Source organism: Dendropsophus ebraccatus, chromosome 1 (genome assembly GCF_027789765.1).
Source record: "Dendropsophus ebraccatus isolate aDenEbr1 chromosome 1, aDenEbr1.pat, whole genome shotgun sequence".
Lineage (NCBI taxonomy): Eukaryota > Metazoa > Chordata > Amphibia > Anura > Hylidae > Dendropsophus > Dendropsophus ebraccatus.
Genome location: NC_091454.1, coordinates 186,696,458 through 186,714,406, shown reverse-complemented (window position 1 = coordinate 186,714,406; position 17,949 = coordinate 186,696,458). Strand labels below are relative to the sequence as shown.

Sequence of the window (17,949 nt, the reverse complement as noted above, 5' to 3'; positions counted from 1 at the left end):
GCCACTCCCCCCGCTCTCCAGCTGCTGATTGACAGTTGACTACCTATACACAGCATGGATAGATAACTGCCAATCAGCAGCTGGTGGGCGGAGTTTTCTGCTTCTTATGAATATCCAGGACTACTGGGCTCATGCACATAATGCAGAGGACTACTTATTGTCCCTATTTTTCAGGAGGATATCTCTGGATCAGATGCACAGAATAATGCAAGTGATACATCATTCTGTTCAGCTTCTCTGTCACTAGTTTATGCTACCCTGAGATAGGACATCATAAACCTAGTGATAGAGTGCCTTTAGGTAATAGGGTAGGGTTATCCAAATGACAACGCCTTTAAATAAATGGGTTATTATTGAGAGGACAATCTCATGAGAACAAAATTAAACAGCATACAGTCACTAGTTTCAACCCATTGGTTTTAGCAGCACCTATTCTATCCCCAGATCTACGCACCCCCACCACCCGCTCTGATGCACGTTTTCTCTATGAATAAACCTTGTTATAGTGATTCCTTACAGAAAGCTATTTTAGCGCTGATATGTCTCCACTTCATCAGATCACATTCCTGGGTGGAAATGTCACTCTTGTAAGTTTACCACAGTCATAAGTTTTCCTCATGTGTATTCTGTACAATTTGCCAATTTTCTTTTTTTGTTTGTTCTTATTTTCCTCCTTTATCTGAACCTTTCCCATAGACATGGAATGTACATTCAAGTCTGTTTTTATCCCAGTTTGAGTAATTCCTATCCCTCCCTGGTGTAATGTAGACAAGTCTTGTTATCGGGGTCAGGAGCTGGTCGCAGCTCAGGGGAAGGAGATGTTCTTTAATCCTGTTATGCTGTAGGACATGTGCGTGCTTACAGTCATACCACCATAAGGGACCACCAGGAGAGTTTGTAGCACTAGAATTGTCCTCTATGGGTCTTCCCAGCAGTCACCTGCTTCTTCTCTAGGTGTAGACAGTGACACATGGTCTTTGCCCCGTAAACAAAGAGATCAGACTACATGAAACGGATTTGTATGGACTGGAAAGGCATTTTGCGGCTGGTGGTTTACACTGGGAGCAGATGCATGATGGGTTTACAATGCGACTAGATAAACAACACAAAGCAGTGAGGTTTATACAGTGCATATACAATAAACAAATATGTAATAGATAGAATTTTACTGTCTGTGGTTAAAAGGACAGCTAGGCTGCGGGATGTTTATAGACCATACGTCCCGGATCTGTTATAATGTAAGTCCGTTTCTTTTTTCTGAAAAGCCATTATAACAACATGTTGGCTGGAAAGAGCCAACATTTCAGATTTTTCTATTAAGGTAGCTTCACAAGTAATGAATCCGCAGTGGATTTCACGAAATCGGAAAGCCAAATTCGCTGTGAATACATACTGATAGTATGTAAGTATCCCAGCGTCTGCAGGTCCCGCTCAGCCAATCAGTGTGCTGCCCCGCCACAGCCACTGATTGGCTGAGCGGGACGTCCAGCCGGGAGCCCCCAAAGCAAGCCGGAAAAGCAGAGTAGGTATAGTGTGCTCCAGCCAGCGCAAGGGGGGGGGGGGGGGGTGTTAACTTACATACTTGCAGCGGGATGTCAGTCCCGAATTCGCAGCATGAAATCCACTGCAGATCCACGGATCTAATACATTTACATAAGTAATTGGTAATTTTACACTTAATACTTACATATAGTTTATTGTAGCATAATTTAACAAAACATATTCTTCACTGCACTCTGTAGATACCCTATCTAATTAAAGCGACTCTGTACCCACAATCTGACCCCCCAAACCGCTTGTACCTTCAGATAGCTGCTTTTAATCCAAGATCTGCCCTGGGGTCCGTTCGGCAGGTGATGCAGTTATTGTCCTAGAAAACAACTTTTAAACTGGCAGCCCTGTGCCCAATGGCCGTGGCCTAGATTGAATGAATTAAGCTGGCCCTCCTCCCCAACCTCTTGATCATTAGGAATGCTCCTGGAAGATTGTCTCCTATTCCCCACCTGTGTCAGCATGGCACATTGGCTGGATCGTTAAGATGTTCAGAGAGGTGAAAATGTCCTAGGGGCATTCCTAATAATGAAGAGGGTGGGGTGGAGGGACGGAGGGGGTGGTGCAAAGTTAGGGCACAGATATTGTAGGCCACGGCCGTTAGGCAAGGGGCTGCCAGTTTAAAAGTTGTTTTCTAGGACAATAACTGCATCACCTGCCGAACGGACCCCAGGACAGGTCTTGGATTAAAAGCAGCTATCCGAAGGTACAAGTGGTTCTGGGGGGTCAGATTGTGGGTACAGAGTCGCTTTAATAAGTAAATTGGGGAGAGTTATGCTGATAATTCGTGATGAGTGATAATTCGCCCAATCGTTCGTTTAAGGATTTTGAAGCAACAATTTGGTTTTTATAACAATCAGCGTTTAGACAAATAAATGGTTAGAAAAATTGATAGAAAATTTGTAAGAAAAATCGCTATTGCGATCGTTTTTAAGATTGCTTAAGCCTATCTTTCACATAGGGTGAATCTTTGAAAGACTGTTTACACGAAGCGATCTGCGAATTTTTAGCAAACTACAAACAATGATTTGAGAACATGTTGAAAGATCAAAATGAACGATTTCTCGCTTGTCGCTTGATCGTTTGCTGTGTTTACATGGAACGATTATTGCTCAAATGCGATCGTTATTGCAAAAATTTGCGCGATAATTGTTCCGTGTAAACGCAGCATTAGGGTCCAGTTACACAGAAAGATTATCTGACAGATATCTGCCAAAGATTTGAAGCCAAAGCCAGGAACAGACTATAAACAAAGATCGGGTCATAAAAGAAAGCCTGAGAATTCTCCTCTTCTCAAATCCATTCCTGGCTTTGGTTTAAAATTTTTGGCAGATAATCCTTCCGTGTAAACGCACCATTATTCATGACATTATTAGTGTGTGGCCATTCTGTGGACACCTGTGGGTCCTTCATTCAACACCTCAGTGAAGCCAACTCCTGTGATGGCCTATGTGACAAATACAGACTAGACGCAGCTGTTTTGCTGAGCATAGGAAACTGCACATCCTCTTTTCCCAACTGGGGACTCAACACAGCCTCTCCCCCAAGTCATTGCATCTGTCCCTACTTCCCTCAGCAATGACAGATCTGCTCTTCTCTACAAGTATACCCTGTACTATATGCGGCTTAACTGGATCTGCCTGCATTCTGAGCATTCTATCTAAGCTATGCAAGCCAAAATCATATGTATATTTATAGATAGACTGGCCATTACACTGCACAGTATATAGTATTTATTGTTATACTGATATGGCTATCTGCTGACTGGGGGCCCCTCAAGGAGAACCTATAGTCTACTCTTTGTGTAGGGCCAGGTTCACACTGCATTTTTTTAAGCGACTCTGTACCCACAATCTGACCCCCCCAAACCACTTGTACCTTCAGATAGCTGCTTTTAATCAAAGATCTGTACTGCTGTCCGTTCGGCAGGTGATGCAGTTATTGTCCTAAAAAACAACTTTTAAACTTGCCGCCCCGTGCCCAACGGGAGTATCTGTGCCCTAACTTTGCACCACCCCTTGGTCCCTCCTCCCCACCCTCTTCATCATTAGGAATGCCACTGGAACATTTTCTCAATGCTGAACATTGCACAGGTGGTTAACGATCCAGCCCATGTGCCGTGCTGACACAGGTGGGGAATAGGAGGCAATCTGCCTGGAGCATTCCTAATGATGAGGAGGGCGGGGAGGAGGGACGGAGGGGTGGTGCAAAGTTAGGGCACAGATACTCCCGTTGGGCACGGGGCTGTAAGTTTAAAAGTTGTTTTTAAGGACAATAACTGCATCACCTGCCGAACGGACCACAGGACAGATCTTGGATTAAAAGCAGCTATCTGAAGGTACAAGTGGTTTTGGGGGTCAGATTGTGGGTACAGAGTCGCTTTAATGAAGCAGTGTGAAGGAGTAGTACGCTTATAAATCATGTTGATGACAAAATATGTGCCATCATTTACATGGTGCTTTGGTTTCAGTGCATAAAAAATTAAGTAAAAAAAAAATTAAGTCCATACTTCATAATTATTATGTCCAATATTTCCATTGGGGAACGCTATAAAAAATGCTCCTCATACACAGTACGCACACAAAATCATGCTAAAAATATGGATGAAAATAAGGTCTGAAATGCACCATATAGCTTAATCTTTCAGGTCAGATTACAAATAAATCTAAAGATCTGAAGACGTTAGTATGTGTTGTCTCATCCAGGATACATCATGTTTCCTTTATAAGGGGTCATCATCTATATATGCAGTGACTCTTACACTATGCTGCAGCCTTTAATAAATGGATTAGGCTGGGTTCACACTACGTTTTTGTAATCCGTTTTGTTTGCAAAAACGGATGGAAATATTGATGCAGTTGTATGCATCCGTTTTGATCCTTTTTCCATTGACTTCCATTATACTTGACCTTATTTTTGCGTACCTTAAAAATGGAAGTCAATGGAAAACCGGATTAAAATGGATGCACACAATTCCATATGTTTTTCCATCCGTTTTTTTTGCAAAAATAGATGAAAAAAATGGATTGCGAAATTGTAGTGTGAACCCAGCCTTACTCAGTTTTCAGTATGACTGTTGTGTTACAAGCTATTTCTTTCAAGGACAGAGCTCTGGATTTATGTGCCCTTCCCATTCGCTCAGCGCCCACCCCAGTACACCCGCTGATGTGTGTATCCTCCGTGGCTCTGGAGCTCTGCACTCAGTTAAACAGGCCAGCAATTAAGGGGCGACACGCTTGTACCACTTTTCTTCAATGTTTAAGTCATCAGGGTCCTAACAAAGACCAGATGGAATTATATAAACTGTTGCTTAACCTTTCGTTGGCTAGTCTGGCAGCGAGCTGTGTATTCTGTATAGTAAGAACCTCCCATAGGGGCCCTCATGACTGACTTCCTCTTGTTTCATGAGTGGTTTGAATTCCATACATTTGTGGATATATGTTTGAGGCCAGTACTTCTGTGGTTAAATGAAGATTCTTATACATACAGTATTCATTTCCAGGAATACTGCAGGACAACCAGTATAGTTGCTACCGGATTGTCACCCAGCTTTTCCAGACTCCGGAATGGTACTTTTATGTTGTTATAAGGGCTGGAATTATCTTACTGCTCGTTCAGGAATCCAGGAAAGCTGGTTGTAAAGGTTTTACTAGCAATCTACAAACTAGTAACGTTTTTAGTAGAAAGCCCAACTTACTCCATCCTCATTCTGAGGGTATGTAGGCAGGAGGGAAATGATGCCACAAAATCCACTGCAGAAATCCCCTGTGTAGCCTCAGTTTCTACAGAACATTTTGACGCATTGGACGACACCCAGGTAATCTCATCTGACTAATGCGTCTCTTACAGGATGTCTTATAGACTTATTTCAAATGCCCACCGCAATTCCTAGTGTAGACTGCAGCATGTGTTCTATGGGCGCACATTGACTTCTTTATAAGCCCATATGTTAGTGTGTACCGTGTGGGAACATAGCTTTATTGTATAGCATGTCACATGGGGCAATAATAGTGGATGCAAAAATACAGATGAATAAACTTCTAGCATGTTCGGGTTTAAGACTTGGATGAGATATCATAAAATCCCACCCACTTGCTGGTTACATAATGTGTTTCCGATATTCCACCTGCAAAATCTAGGTGTTAAAGCCACAGCTTATCTGCCCCATATGTACTTTCTCTAAAGCTTATAGTGTCAGACTGAGGGAGCATGCACCAGACATAGAAGTCTAGAATCCCCTTGGAGGAAGATGCCCAGGGTTAAGCTATATGAAATAGAATCCGTAAAGGGGTAAATGAGGGCTAGGGTCAGGTTAAGAGATTAGTAGCCTAAGGAAAAGGTTTCATAAATTCTCCCCTTTGTAGCATTGACAGAGGCGAAGGACAATGGATTATACGATGTGGGAATTGTAGTTGCCCCATTAATATTAGTCATTAAAGGGGTATTCCCATCCCAGCTAATATAGTTATACTTGAAATACACGCAAATACATTCATTTAGCAAACTTGCCTCCTTCTCCTGATATGCTGCTCTTTCCCCTTACATTGTTAACAACTCATTGTCTAGGTTACAGACCACCACTCTGCTCTAAAAGCAGTGGTCTGTGTGAAGTCCATAGCAAACACTGTATATGTGACTGTATTGTAGTTTTTTGGCATTTCATTGGGTAGAATCTACTATATAGCCATATTTTATTACATGCTCAGGTCTATTAGATACACTGTGTATGGACTATCCTGCCAACCTTGCTATGAGGATAGTTTTACTTATTGCCAGACTATCCAGAATTCCGGATCAGAGGATTGCTGATGATCTCATCTCCTCGGTTTATTTTGGATGTCTCCATGAATTCCCCCGATAGGTCAGTGATTTGGGGGCAGCTAAGGGCAGTTTCTTTGGTTTTCCTTTCCAAGCCTTCCCCATAATTAGAGGCTATAAATCAGATTGTCAGATAATAGAGGCTGCAGGGCCAGGCGCTCGGCTCAATGTTATTCTGCAGAGTTTAGTCTACAGAGAATATAAGTATGAGTCTGGGTGATCTCCAGTATAACACAGAGTTTCATCTTACCCATGTGCTAAAGGGCATCATGGACATTAACTCTTGTCCTGCCAACACAGGGACATGATGTAGCTGCTGGAGGAATGCCGTGCGCTACGTCTATACTATTCCATCTGTGGCGGCCCCTTTCCTTTTCATGAAAATAAATGAAAATCCCAGATGTGAATAGTTCTGGATAGTTCTAGATGCAGAAAAAGGAAGGGTCTTTGACTTTGGCTTCCTGCACACTAGTTTATAGTCCCATACTGTACCTTCAATGGCCTTGGATTTCATACAGATGGAAGCTGTATAACAGAGCTGTTCCTCCAACATATGGCACTGCATTAAAAGCTGCCTAAATGTCGCTCACTGTAACGCCCGGAGTAGTGGATCCACTGGACCGGCACCAGCGATGGCACAAACCTCACCAGGGAGCGGAGTCTAAGGGGCCGCTGGTTTTCACCAGAGCCCGCCGCAAGGCGGGATGGACTTGCTGCGGCAGGCGACCCCCAGGTCGCTACCCCTGGCTTGGTTGCTGGTGTCGGCAGGCGAGGCGTGGCAGGAGATGGTACAGGCAATAGTCTGCAGATGAGAGAGCACGTGACTGGCAGGACACAGGAACAGGTGGAGTGACAGGGGAACAGGAACCAGGAACAGGGACTTGGGACCAGGTAACGGACAGGACTCAGGAACAGGGACTAGGGACCAGGTAACGGACAGGACACAGGAACAACAGGGAGCTGGGCCAAACGCTATGGGAAGCATGTAGAGGCTCCAACACAGGGGACAGGGCATGCTGGGATTTATAGGGGAGTGATTGGTGCAACTACCAATTAGGAGCGCACTGCCCCTTTAAATCTGAGACAGCCGGCGCGCGCGCGCCCTAGGAGGCGGGGACGCGCGCGCCGGCCGGCACAGCGAGAGACAGGAGCGTGGAGAGGTGAGGCGCCCCCCGGGGCCGAACGTGTAGCAGCGCCGGGTCCCTGCACCGGGACCCCGGCAGCTGCATGAGATGGGGGGAGGTCGCGGCGGCGGCCCGGAGCATGGGATGCCGCCGCGGCCGTGACAGTACCCCCCCCCTTTGGCCTCCCCCTCTTTCTAACCTGCAGGAACCCTTTGATGAGATCTTGGTCCAGGATGTTAGCCTCGGGTTCCCAGGACCTCTCCTCAGGACCAAATCCTTTCCAGTCCACCAGGAAGAACCTTCTCCCTCTGACAGTCTTCATGGCCAGAATGTCCTTAACAGTGTAGACGTCGTCAGAGACGGCTTGAGGAGCAGAGAACGAAGATCTATCGGAGAACCGGTTCAGGACCACTGGTTTTAAGAGGGAAACATGGAAGGAATTCGGAATCCGCATAGTGGGGGGTAGGCGGAGTTTGTAGGTGACAGGGTTGATGCGTCTTAGCACCGAGAAAGGACCGAGGAATCGAGGGCCCAACTTGTAGCTGGGGATCTTGAGTCTGACATATTTGGCCGAGAGCCAGACTTTGTCACCTGGGAGAAAATTCGTGGCAGGTCTCCTCTTCTTATCAGCCTGGTCCTTCATGCGTTCAGAGGCTTTGAGTAAGGACTGTCGAGTTTGTTCCCAGATCGATTGCAGGTCAGATAACAACTCCTCCACGGCTGGGACTTCAGAGGATGGAGAGAGAGGCAGAGGAGGACGAGGATGATGCCCGTAGACCACATAGAAAGGGGACTTGCCTGTGGAAGTCGAGTCCAAGTGGTTATAAGAGAATTCTGCCCATGGGAGTAGATCGGACCAGTTGTCTTGGCGGCTTGAAACAAAATGGCGTAGGTAGTTGCCCAGAATCTGATTGACTCTCTCCACTTGCCCGTTGGTTTGAGGATGATAGGCCGATGAGAAGTCCAGCTTCACTTGGAGTTGCGAGCATAGGGCACGCCAAAATTTAGAGACAAGTTGAGAGCCTCGGTCGGACACAATGTGAAGAGGAAGTCCATGCAGGCGAAAGATGTGTCGGAAGAACAACTGAGCCAGACGAGGAGCAGAGGGCAGACCGGGAAGGGCCACGAAGTGAGCCATTTTAGAAAAGCGGTCCGTCACCACCCAAATAACTGTATTGCCCGCAGATGGAGGTAGGTCAGTGATGAAATCCATCCCAATGTGGTGCCAGGGATGATCCGGGACTGGCAAGGGCAATAGTAGGCCGGCAGGTCTTAGACGGGGAGATTTATTCCTGGCACAGACTGCACAGGAAGCCACAAAATCCTTGACATCCTGGAGTAGATTGGGCCACCAGTAGTGACGGGAGATCAATTGCCCGGTCTTTTGGGCTCCTGGATGCCCGGCTACCAAAGAGGAATGCCCCCACTTCAAGATGCGTTTACGGAGTGCGGGGCGCACATAAGTCTTCCCGGGAGGCAGACTCTGCAGAGCGGAAGTGGCAACTGGTACTAGGCGGTCGGGAGGTATTATGTGACGAGGAGATTCCTCTTGCCCCATGACATCGGATGCTCGGGATAATGCATCGGCCTTTAGATTCTTCTCGGCTGGACGGAAGTGGATGGTATAGTTGAACCGAGAGAAGAAGAGGGACCACCGAGCCTGCCTGGGATTGAGGCGTTGAGCCGATTGGAGGTAGAGGAGGTTCTTGTGGTCCGTGTAGATGTTAACCGGGTGTTTAGCCCCCTCTAATAGATGACGCCACTCCTCCAGTGCCAACTTAATGGCCAGGAGTTCACGGTCCCCAATGGTATAGTTCCTCTCGGCAGGGGAGAAAGTCTTAGAGAAGAACCCACAGGTTCTGGTCTTGCCTGATGTGTCCCTTTGCGAGAGAACGGCTCCTGCGCCCACAGAAGAAGCATCGACCTCGAGAGAAAACGGCCTGGAGACATCCGGGCGGACTAGGGCAGGAGCGGAGGCAAAGGCAGACTTGAGGCTATTGAAGGCTTGTTCGGCCTCTGGAGGCCAACGTCTGGGGTCCGCCTTCTTTTTAGTGAGAGCCACAATGGGTGCGACCAGGGTAGAGAAGTGAGGGATGAATTGCCGGTAATAGTTGGCGAAGCCCAGGAAACGTTGGATAGCTCTAAGTCCCACCGGGCGTGGCCATTGAAGGACAGCTGCGAGCTTGGCTGGATCCATTTGTAGGCCCTGATCGGAGACGATATAGCCAAGAAATGGAAGACTGCGCTGATGGAAAACACACTTCTCAAGCTTGGCGTATAGATGATTGGCCCGTAGTCTTCGTAGAACCTGACGCACTTGTGCCACATGAGTCTGCTGGTCCGGGGAGAAGACCAAAATGTCGTCCAAATAAACAATGACGCAGACATAGAGGAGGTCTCGGAAGATATCGTTCACGAATTCCTGGAAGACCGCTGGGGCATTGCATAGGCCGAATGGCATGACCAGATATTCGTAGTGCCCATCCCTGGTGTTGAAAGCGGTCTTCCATTCGTCTCCCTTACGAATTCGGACCAAGTTATACGCTCCCCTGAGATCCAGCTTGGAGAAGATCTTTGCTCCACGAAGACGGTCGAATAGTTCCGGAATAAGCGGAAGAGGATAGCGGTTTTTAACGGTCACCTTATTTAAACCCCGATAGTCTATGCATGGGCGGAGGGAACCGTCCTTCTTCTGAACAAAGAAAAATCCGGCGCCAGCTGGAGACGTGGATTTGCGGATGAAGCCCTTTTGTAAGTTCTCCTGGATGTAGGAGGACATGGCCTCAGTCTCGGGCACAGAGAGAGGGTATACTCGACCACGTGGAGGAGAAGCCCCAGGAAGGAGGTCTATAGGGCAATCATAGGCCCGATGAGGTGGTAGTGAGTCCGCCTCCTTGGCCGAGAAAACATCGACAAAGTCTTGGTAGTCCTCCGGTAGCCCGGATAGAGGCTTGACACAAGCAGGTGACCTTGTAGAGCACTTGGGTTGAGGAGATCTCAGACACCGGTTATGACAGTCCTGACCCCAGCTGAGAACCTCCCCAGTTCTCCAGTCCAGCTTAGGGGTATGGATTTGCAGCCAAGGAAGCCCCAGCAGGAGATTGGAAGAGGAATGGCGCAAGACATAGAAGGAGATCTTCTCCTGATGTAAGGCTCCCACCTGGAGGACTAGGGGTGCCGTCTGGCTGTACACCGCCTCGGTAAGAACCTCCCCCGTAACCGAAGAGATAGACCGGGGTTGGGCTAGCTGGATCACGGGTAGCCGCCATCTTTGGACCAACGAAGCAGAGATGAAACTGCCAGCAGAGCCAGAGTCGATGAGGGCAGTAGTCTGGAAAACTTGCCCAGAGGGTGTCTGGATGGAGACGGGCATAGTCAACCTTGGAGAGGTGGCATTCACACCTAGGGAGGCCTCTCCCACCGGACCTAGGTGCGGGCGTTTCCCGGACGCTGAGGGCGTTGGGGACATCTCTGCCGATAGTGATCCGCGCCACCGCAATAGAGGCAGAGATTCTGGTCCAGTCGACGGTTCCTCTCATCAGTCGTCAGGCGAACACGTTCCACCTGCATAGGAACCTTTGGAAGCGACTGGGACATAGGAGCAACAGGATTCTGGAACACCGGTGCCAGCCGAGGATGGCGACGGGGCAGACTCAGACGCCGTCCTTGCCGGACCTCCTCCTCTCTCTCGGAAAACCTGGTGTAGACTCTGGTAGCCAGTAGAATAAGATCGTTCAAGGAGGTAGGCAGATCCCGGGCAGCGAGCACATCCTTCACTTGGCTGGACAGGCCCTTTTTAAAGGTGGCAATCAGCGCGGCCTCATTCCAGTCTAGTTCCGCAGCCAGGGTGCGGAACTGGATGGCGTAGTCACCAACGGAGGAAGTCCCTTGGGATAAATTGAGGAGAGCAGTCTCAGCCGAAGATGCACGGGCAGGTTCCTCAAAGACAGAGCGGAACTCGTCCAGGAAGATTCGAAAATTGGCAGCAACCGGATCATTACGGTCCCATAGTGGCGTGGCCCAGGCCAGAGCTCTTCCCTCCAATAGGCTGATAATGAAAGCCACTTTAGAGCGCTCGGTGGCAAACTGACTGCTTAAAAGTTCGATGTACATAGTGCATTGGGTCAGGAACCCTCTGCACAACTTGGGGTCACCTCCATATTTACTTGGGAGAGCCAGTCGTAGTTTTGAAGAGGCTGCTGGAGGTGATGACTGCTGAACGGCTGCAGTCAGTTGTTGAATCAGCTGTGACTGTTGCTGAATCTGTTGAGCTTGTAGGGCGACCACTCGGGCTACCTCGCGGATATCAGGCACCTCGCCGGGATCCATGGTTGGAGCCTACTGTAACGCCCGGAGTAGTGGATCCACTGGACCGGCACCAGCGATGGCACAAACCTCACCAGGGAGCGGAGTCTAAGGGGCCGCTGGTTTTCACCAGAGCCCGCCGCAAGGCGGGATGGACTTGCTGCGGCAGGCGACCCCCAGGTCGCTACCCCTGGCTTGGTTGCTGGTGTCGGCAGGCGAGGCGTGGCAGGAGATGGTACAGGCAATAGTCTGCAGATGAGAGAGCACGTGACTGGCAGGACACAGGAACAGGTGGAGTGACAGGGGAACAGGAACCAGGAACAGGGACTTGGGACCAGGTAACGGACAGGACTCAGGAACAGGGACTAGGGACCAGGTAACGGACAGGACACAGGAACAACAGGGAGCTGGGCCAAACGCTATGGGAAGCATGTAGAGGCTCCAACACAGGGGACAGGGCATGCTGGGATTTATAGGGGAGTGATTGGTGCAACTACCAATTAGGAGCGCACTGCCCCTTTAAATCTGAGACAGCCGGCGCGCGCGCGCCCGAGGGGGCGGGGGCGCGCGCGCCGGCCGGCACAGCGAGAGACAGGAGCGTGGAGAGGTGAGGCGCCCCCCGGGGCCGAACGTGTAGCAGCGCCGGGTCCCTGCACCGGGACCCCGGCAGCTGCATGAGATGGGGGGAGGTCGCGGCGGCGGCCCGGAGCATGGGACGCCGCCGCGGCCGTGACACTCACCTTTCATGCGGCTGCCTATGGAATGAGAAGATAGTATAGGAATCAAGAGAAGGAACAGAATAGAGATAGGGCTACAACTTACTGAATACATTTCAGTATCTTTTCCAATAGTGTGCACCACAGTGGTGCAAAATTCAGCTCAAAAGTAAGTCAGCCAAAAGTTGATGTTAGTAAGAGAAAGGTAAAAGTGTTTTTTGCATCATAAAAGTGCAAAGCAATAATAAAAAAACTATACGCTTTTCATGTGTGCCTGGGCACAAAATGCAATGTGATTGGGCATGGAGCATATGGGTTTTGTATGGCATCCTGCTGCACCTTTGCCCACAGATGTTGAAGCTGGGTCTGTACACTTGTAGGTCGCCCAAGCTGGCATTCCCACTGGTTCCATAAATGCTCCATTGACAATAAGATTTGCTATATGTCAGAGACTTTGCTGTGTGTGGCTAAGCATTATCCTGCTGAAAAGGCCATGAGAGGCAACACATGCAGGTTGTCCTGTACACTGGGCTGTTAGTGTTTCTTATATCACTACTATTAGTGACCGACTGCCAGATGTGATGTCTCCTTACATCAGCACACCAGACGTTGGGGCAGTGTGTCGCCCCACACCAAAGGTAGGACTGAGGTGCTAACCACAAGGCCTGTATACTCTAACCTGACCATTGTCAGATATCAGACAGAAGGCCATACTGTTTCAATTGGAAGCAGTCCAGGTTTCTTGTTCATGATATCACCGCAAACAAAGGCAACAAGAGTTTGCTGTCACATGTAACGGACACCAAATTTCCTTCTGCTATGGAACTGTAAAAGTTCTGAGCAGAGACTGGGGGTGTAATGAAGGTGCCACCTGTCGCTGGATGGTGAAGAAGGAAACAGAGATGAGCATAACTTGACCATGCTCAAGTCCACTCGATCAGCATTTGACTACCGGTAGATAAAGAAGTTGGGTGAACCCTAGGGAGTCTGGGAAAGCATGGATACAGCCTATGGCCTATGGAGTTATCCATGCTTTCTCAGACTCCCGAGGGATGAATCCAACTTCTTCAGCCATTGGTATTCCATTGCCGAACGATTGGACTTTAGCGTGCTTGAGTTGCGCTTATCTCTACTAAACAACCCTCTTGCATCTATTGATGTGCCCCCTCTCACCACTCACTCACCAAGAGGTATACTCACTGACCAAGAGGTATACTACCCAGAAATAGCCTCTGAGAGCCTTTTAATAGGGCAGCGGGGAAAGCTTTATTACATTATAATATAGTACAGTATAATGTAGCAGAATACAATCTTGTTTTGTATAGTATAACACGGTAAATCCTAGTATAGTACAAAAGTAATGTAGTACATAGTAGTGCTCTGGAACTAAGGGCTCTTTGTAAATAAAAATTAATAATAATAGTATTGCACGGTATAAGGTCAAATAGTAGGGTGCAGTGTTGTATAGCATAGTACAATATAGAATAATATAGCACATCATGGTATAGGACTGTATAAAATAATCTGGACCACATAGTAGACTGTATAGGGAGTCTACTATGGGCAATGAATAATACAGGGCAGCGGAAGGTCCGGTTCCCGGAGAATTATAGAGCCATTATTTGCTCAGCTCCTCAGTGACATGAGCTGCTCAAGCAGTGACACGTGCTCGCTGAGGAACTGACCTGTCAAGTGTTTTGTGGGGAGTTAATGGGGCGTATCCTGGAGACTGCCAGGGAAGAGAGCCTTATCTGCCGCTCAGCACAACACCCCATTCATTCTCAGAGCTGCGGCTACTTCCATCTTGTCTATTGTGACTCTTTAGTAAACTATGGTGATTGGGGATTTATAAAAAGAAGTCCTTGGAATGTTAATGATTCTTCCATGTTTCTTTGTGGTACTGTTGGCGCTGTTGGAGGTTCTGGGAGTGACGGACCATAGCTTAGCAGTCGTGCCCCCCCAATGCCTTTATAAGATACTTTATAAAGTGACAACGTGAAGACGTCAATTACACAGGAGTTCACGCCGACTTGTTAATCTCCTTGAATGACTTCCATGATGTCATATCCTCCTCAAGTATAAATAAAATATTTCCATAGGATTGGTGTTATATTAGTGGTAAATCTCGGTGCCAGGGCTGGATTGTGTGTGGTCAGCATTAGCTGGCAGGAGTCATCTGGTGACCTTCTCCAACCACCCATGTCTGGGGCCAGCTCCTGTATTTTATAACACAGAGGTGACATTAATACTGCTGACTCCAATAAAATTACCATATAATACAGAGAAAGTGGATATGGAAAGTAGCGTTGTCCAGTATAGTATAGTAATGTTTGACTCATTCAAGAGCCCTAGAACATAACTAGGGATTAATAGCCAAGCCAGAATATCCCCCTAATGGAAGAGCTACCCATCTGTAGACAGCTGTTCTGGTTTGTTGCCGCATGAGTACAGGGGAGGGTGCTGGCTGGCTAGCAGAAGGGTCTTTGCCATAAGACTAAAGATGGCCATACATCTTCAATAACTGATGGCCAAACCATGATTTGGCTGTCAATCATCTCTCCATTTTCCCCCATTCACAGGAGAATAATTTGGCTGATTGTTTCTATGTTCTCAATGAAGAGGAGCAAGCCGCAGCCATTATCTCTTTGAAAATAAAGGGGTAGGGTAGTGATTTTCCATCATGCCTGACCCCTATCTGCACCAACATCATCTGTTGATGAACAGTCGGGAGAGCCTCATACACCTAAGGGCCTGTTCACACTGAGCAAAATTCCAAGAGGAATCCTGCCTGCCTCACTATCTCACTGTAATGGCTTGCACACTTCCGCTCTCTGACGCTCTCCGTTCAAAGAATTGACATGTCAATTCCTTGTGCGGAGAGTGGAGGCGCAAAAGACATCACATTGAAACACTGAGGCAGACAGCATTCTGAACGGAGTCCGCGGTGCAGGTGGCGCTCAGAAGTTCCGCCTCTTTTGCTCAGTGTGAACAGAGTCTGATACTGATGGCCAAACTGGCTGTGAGTGGCAGGTATGGCCAACATAAGTATATGAAGTGTTTGGGGACCTTAAAGGGGTTTTCTCATCTCAACTAATATAGTTATACTTGTAGGCCTCGTCAAGATAATTATGTTTGCACATACATTCATTTAGCCACCTTGCTTCCTTCTTCTGACAAACTGCTCTTTACCTCTTATTGTTGACAGCTCGTTGTCTAGGTTACAGACCACCACTCAGCTCTAAAAGCAGTGGTCTGTCTGGTGTATAAATAGCTATAATGTAGATATGTAAACATATAGGGGGAGATTTATCAAACATGGTGTAAAGTGAAACTGGCTCAGTTCCCCCTAGCAACCAATCAGATTCCACCTTTAATTCCTCACAGACACTCTGGAAAATGAGGGGCGGAATCTGATTGGTTGCTAGGGGCAACTGGGCCAGTTTCACTTTACACCATGTTTGATAAATCTCCCCCATAGTGTAAATATACTTTATAACTTATATAAATATGTCTATTATAGCTATATATACACCAGCCAGACCACTGCTTTTAGAGCTAAGTGTTAGTCGGTAACCGAGACAACGAGCTGTTAACAGTGGTAGGGAAAGAGTGGCAAATCAGGAAAAGGAGGCAAGTTTAGTAAATAAATGTATTTGCAAAAAAATATATATATATTACAGTATATATAAAACTATGTTAAATGAGATAAGAATACCCCTTTAACCCTTTAAGGACTGGGGCAATTTTGATTTTTGCGATTTAGTTTTTTCCTCCTTGTGCATAAAAGGCCATAGCAGTTGCATTTTTTCCCCTAGAAACCCACATAAGCCCTTATTAGTACTAATTGTACTTTGCAATGACAGGCTGAATTTTTGCATAAAGTACATTGCAAAAGCAGGAAAATATTCAATGTGTGGTGAAATTGAAAAAAAACCCACATTTTGTGTTTTTAGTGGATATGTGTTTTTACACCGTTCGCCCTGGGGTAAAACTGACTTGTTATACAAGTCGTTACGATTAAAACGATATGTAACATGTATAACTTTTCTAGTATCTCATGGCCTGTAAAAAATTAAAACCATTGTTTACAAATATACGTTCCTTAAAATCGCTCCATTCCCAGGCTTATAGCGCTTTTATCCTTTGGTCTATGGGGCTGTGTCAGGTGTAATTTTTTGCGCCATGACATGTTCTTTCTATCGGTACCTTGATTGCGCATATACGACTTTTTGATCGCTTTTTATTAACATTTTTCTGGATTTGATGTGACCAAAAATGCGCAATTTTGCACTTTGAGATTATTTAGCGCTTACACAGTTTACCGTACGAGATCAGGAATGTGATTAATTAATAGTTGGGGCGATTACGCACGCGGCGATACCAAACATGTTTGTTTATTTATTTATTTATTTATTTACTTTTATTAATAACCTGGGAAAAGGGGGGTGATTCAGACTTTTATTAGGGGAGGGGATTTTTATTAATAATGACACTTTTTTTTTACTTTTACACTTATACTAGAAGCCCCCCTGGGGGACTTCTAGTATAAGTGCTTTGATCTCTCATAGAGATCTCTGCAGCATAGATATGCTGCAGAGATCCATGAGATAGGCACTCGTTTACTTCCGGCTGCTGCAGCCGGAAGTAAACGAGTGCCGAGGCGGGGACGGCGCCATCTTGGAGCGGTCCCCGGCCGGCTTTAGAAACGGAGATCGCTCCTCCGGGACAACGTCCCGGAGGAGCGATCTCCCCACTAGACACCAGGGATGACGTTGCAAACGGTAATCGGATGCAGCTGTCAACTTTGACAGCTGCATCCGATTACTGTATTAGCGGGCACGGCGATCAGACCGTGCCCGCTAATACCTGCGGTCCCGGGCTACAAGCGACACCCGGGACCGCCGAGGTTCAGAGCGCGGCCGCCGCGCGGCCCCGCTCTGAACGTCCTTACCGACTGCAGGGCGTAAATATACGCCCGCGGTCGTTAAGGGGTTAAAGAGTCACTGTCGTATTTTTTTTTTTTTTTTTTTCAGAAATCAATAGTCCAGGCGATTTTAAGAAACTTTGTAATTGGGTTTATTAGCCAAATATGCCATTATCTGCATGTAAAAAGCCTTTTCCTAGGTCCCCCCCTCCTTCCTCTTTTCCATCCACTGCAAAAAAACTGCGATAAAAAATTATTCACAGAATAACACACATTACAAAGTTATACAACTTTGTAATGTATGTTATGTCTGTGAATGGCCCCCTTCCCCGTGTCCCACCCCCCCCCCACCCGTGTACCCGGAAGTGTGGTGCGCTATACATACCTGTCACGTGCCGACCACGGTCTCCGATCCTCAGCAGTGACGTCTTCTTCGGGCGGCCAGCGGATCTTCCCGAGTGCTGGCCGCCCTCTGCAGCGTCATCCGAAGCCCAGCCGCGATTGGCTGAGC

The 17,949-nt window shown here is 47.4% G+C and overlaps 1 protein-coding gene across 1 annotated transcript in view; it reads left to right on the top strand.

The window, feature by feature from the left end:
• ADGRA2 (adhesion G protein-coupled receptor A2) overlaps positions 1-17,949 on the top strand; it is a 127,070-nt gene that overhangs the window by 25,972 nt on the left and 83,149 nt on the right. The gene's annotated exons all lie outside the window — the stretch shown is intronic.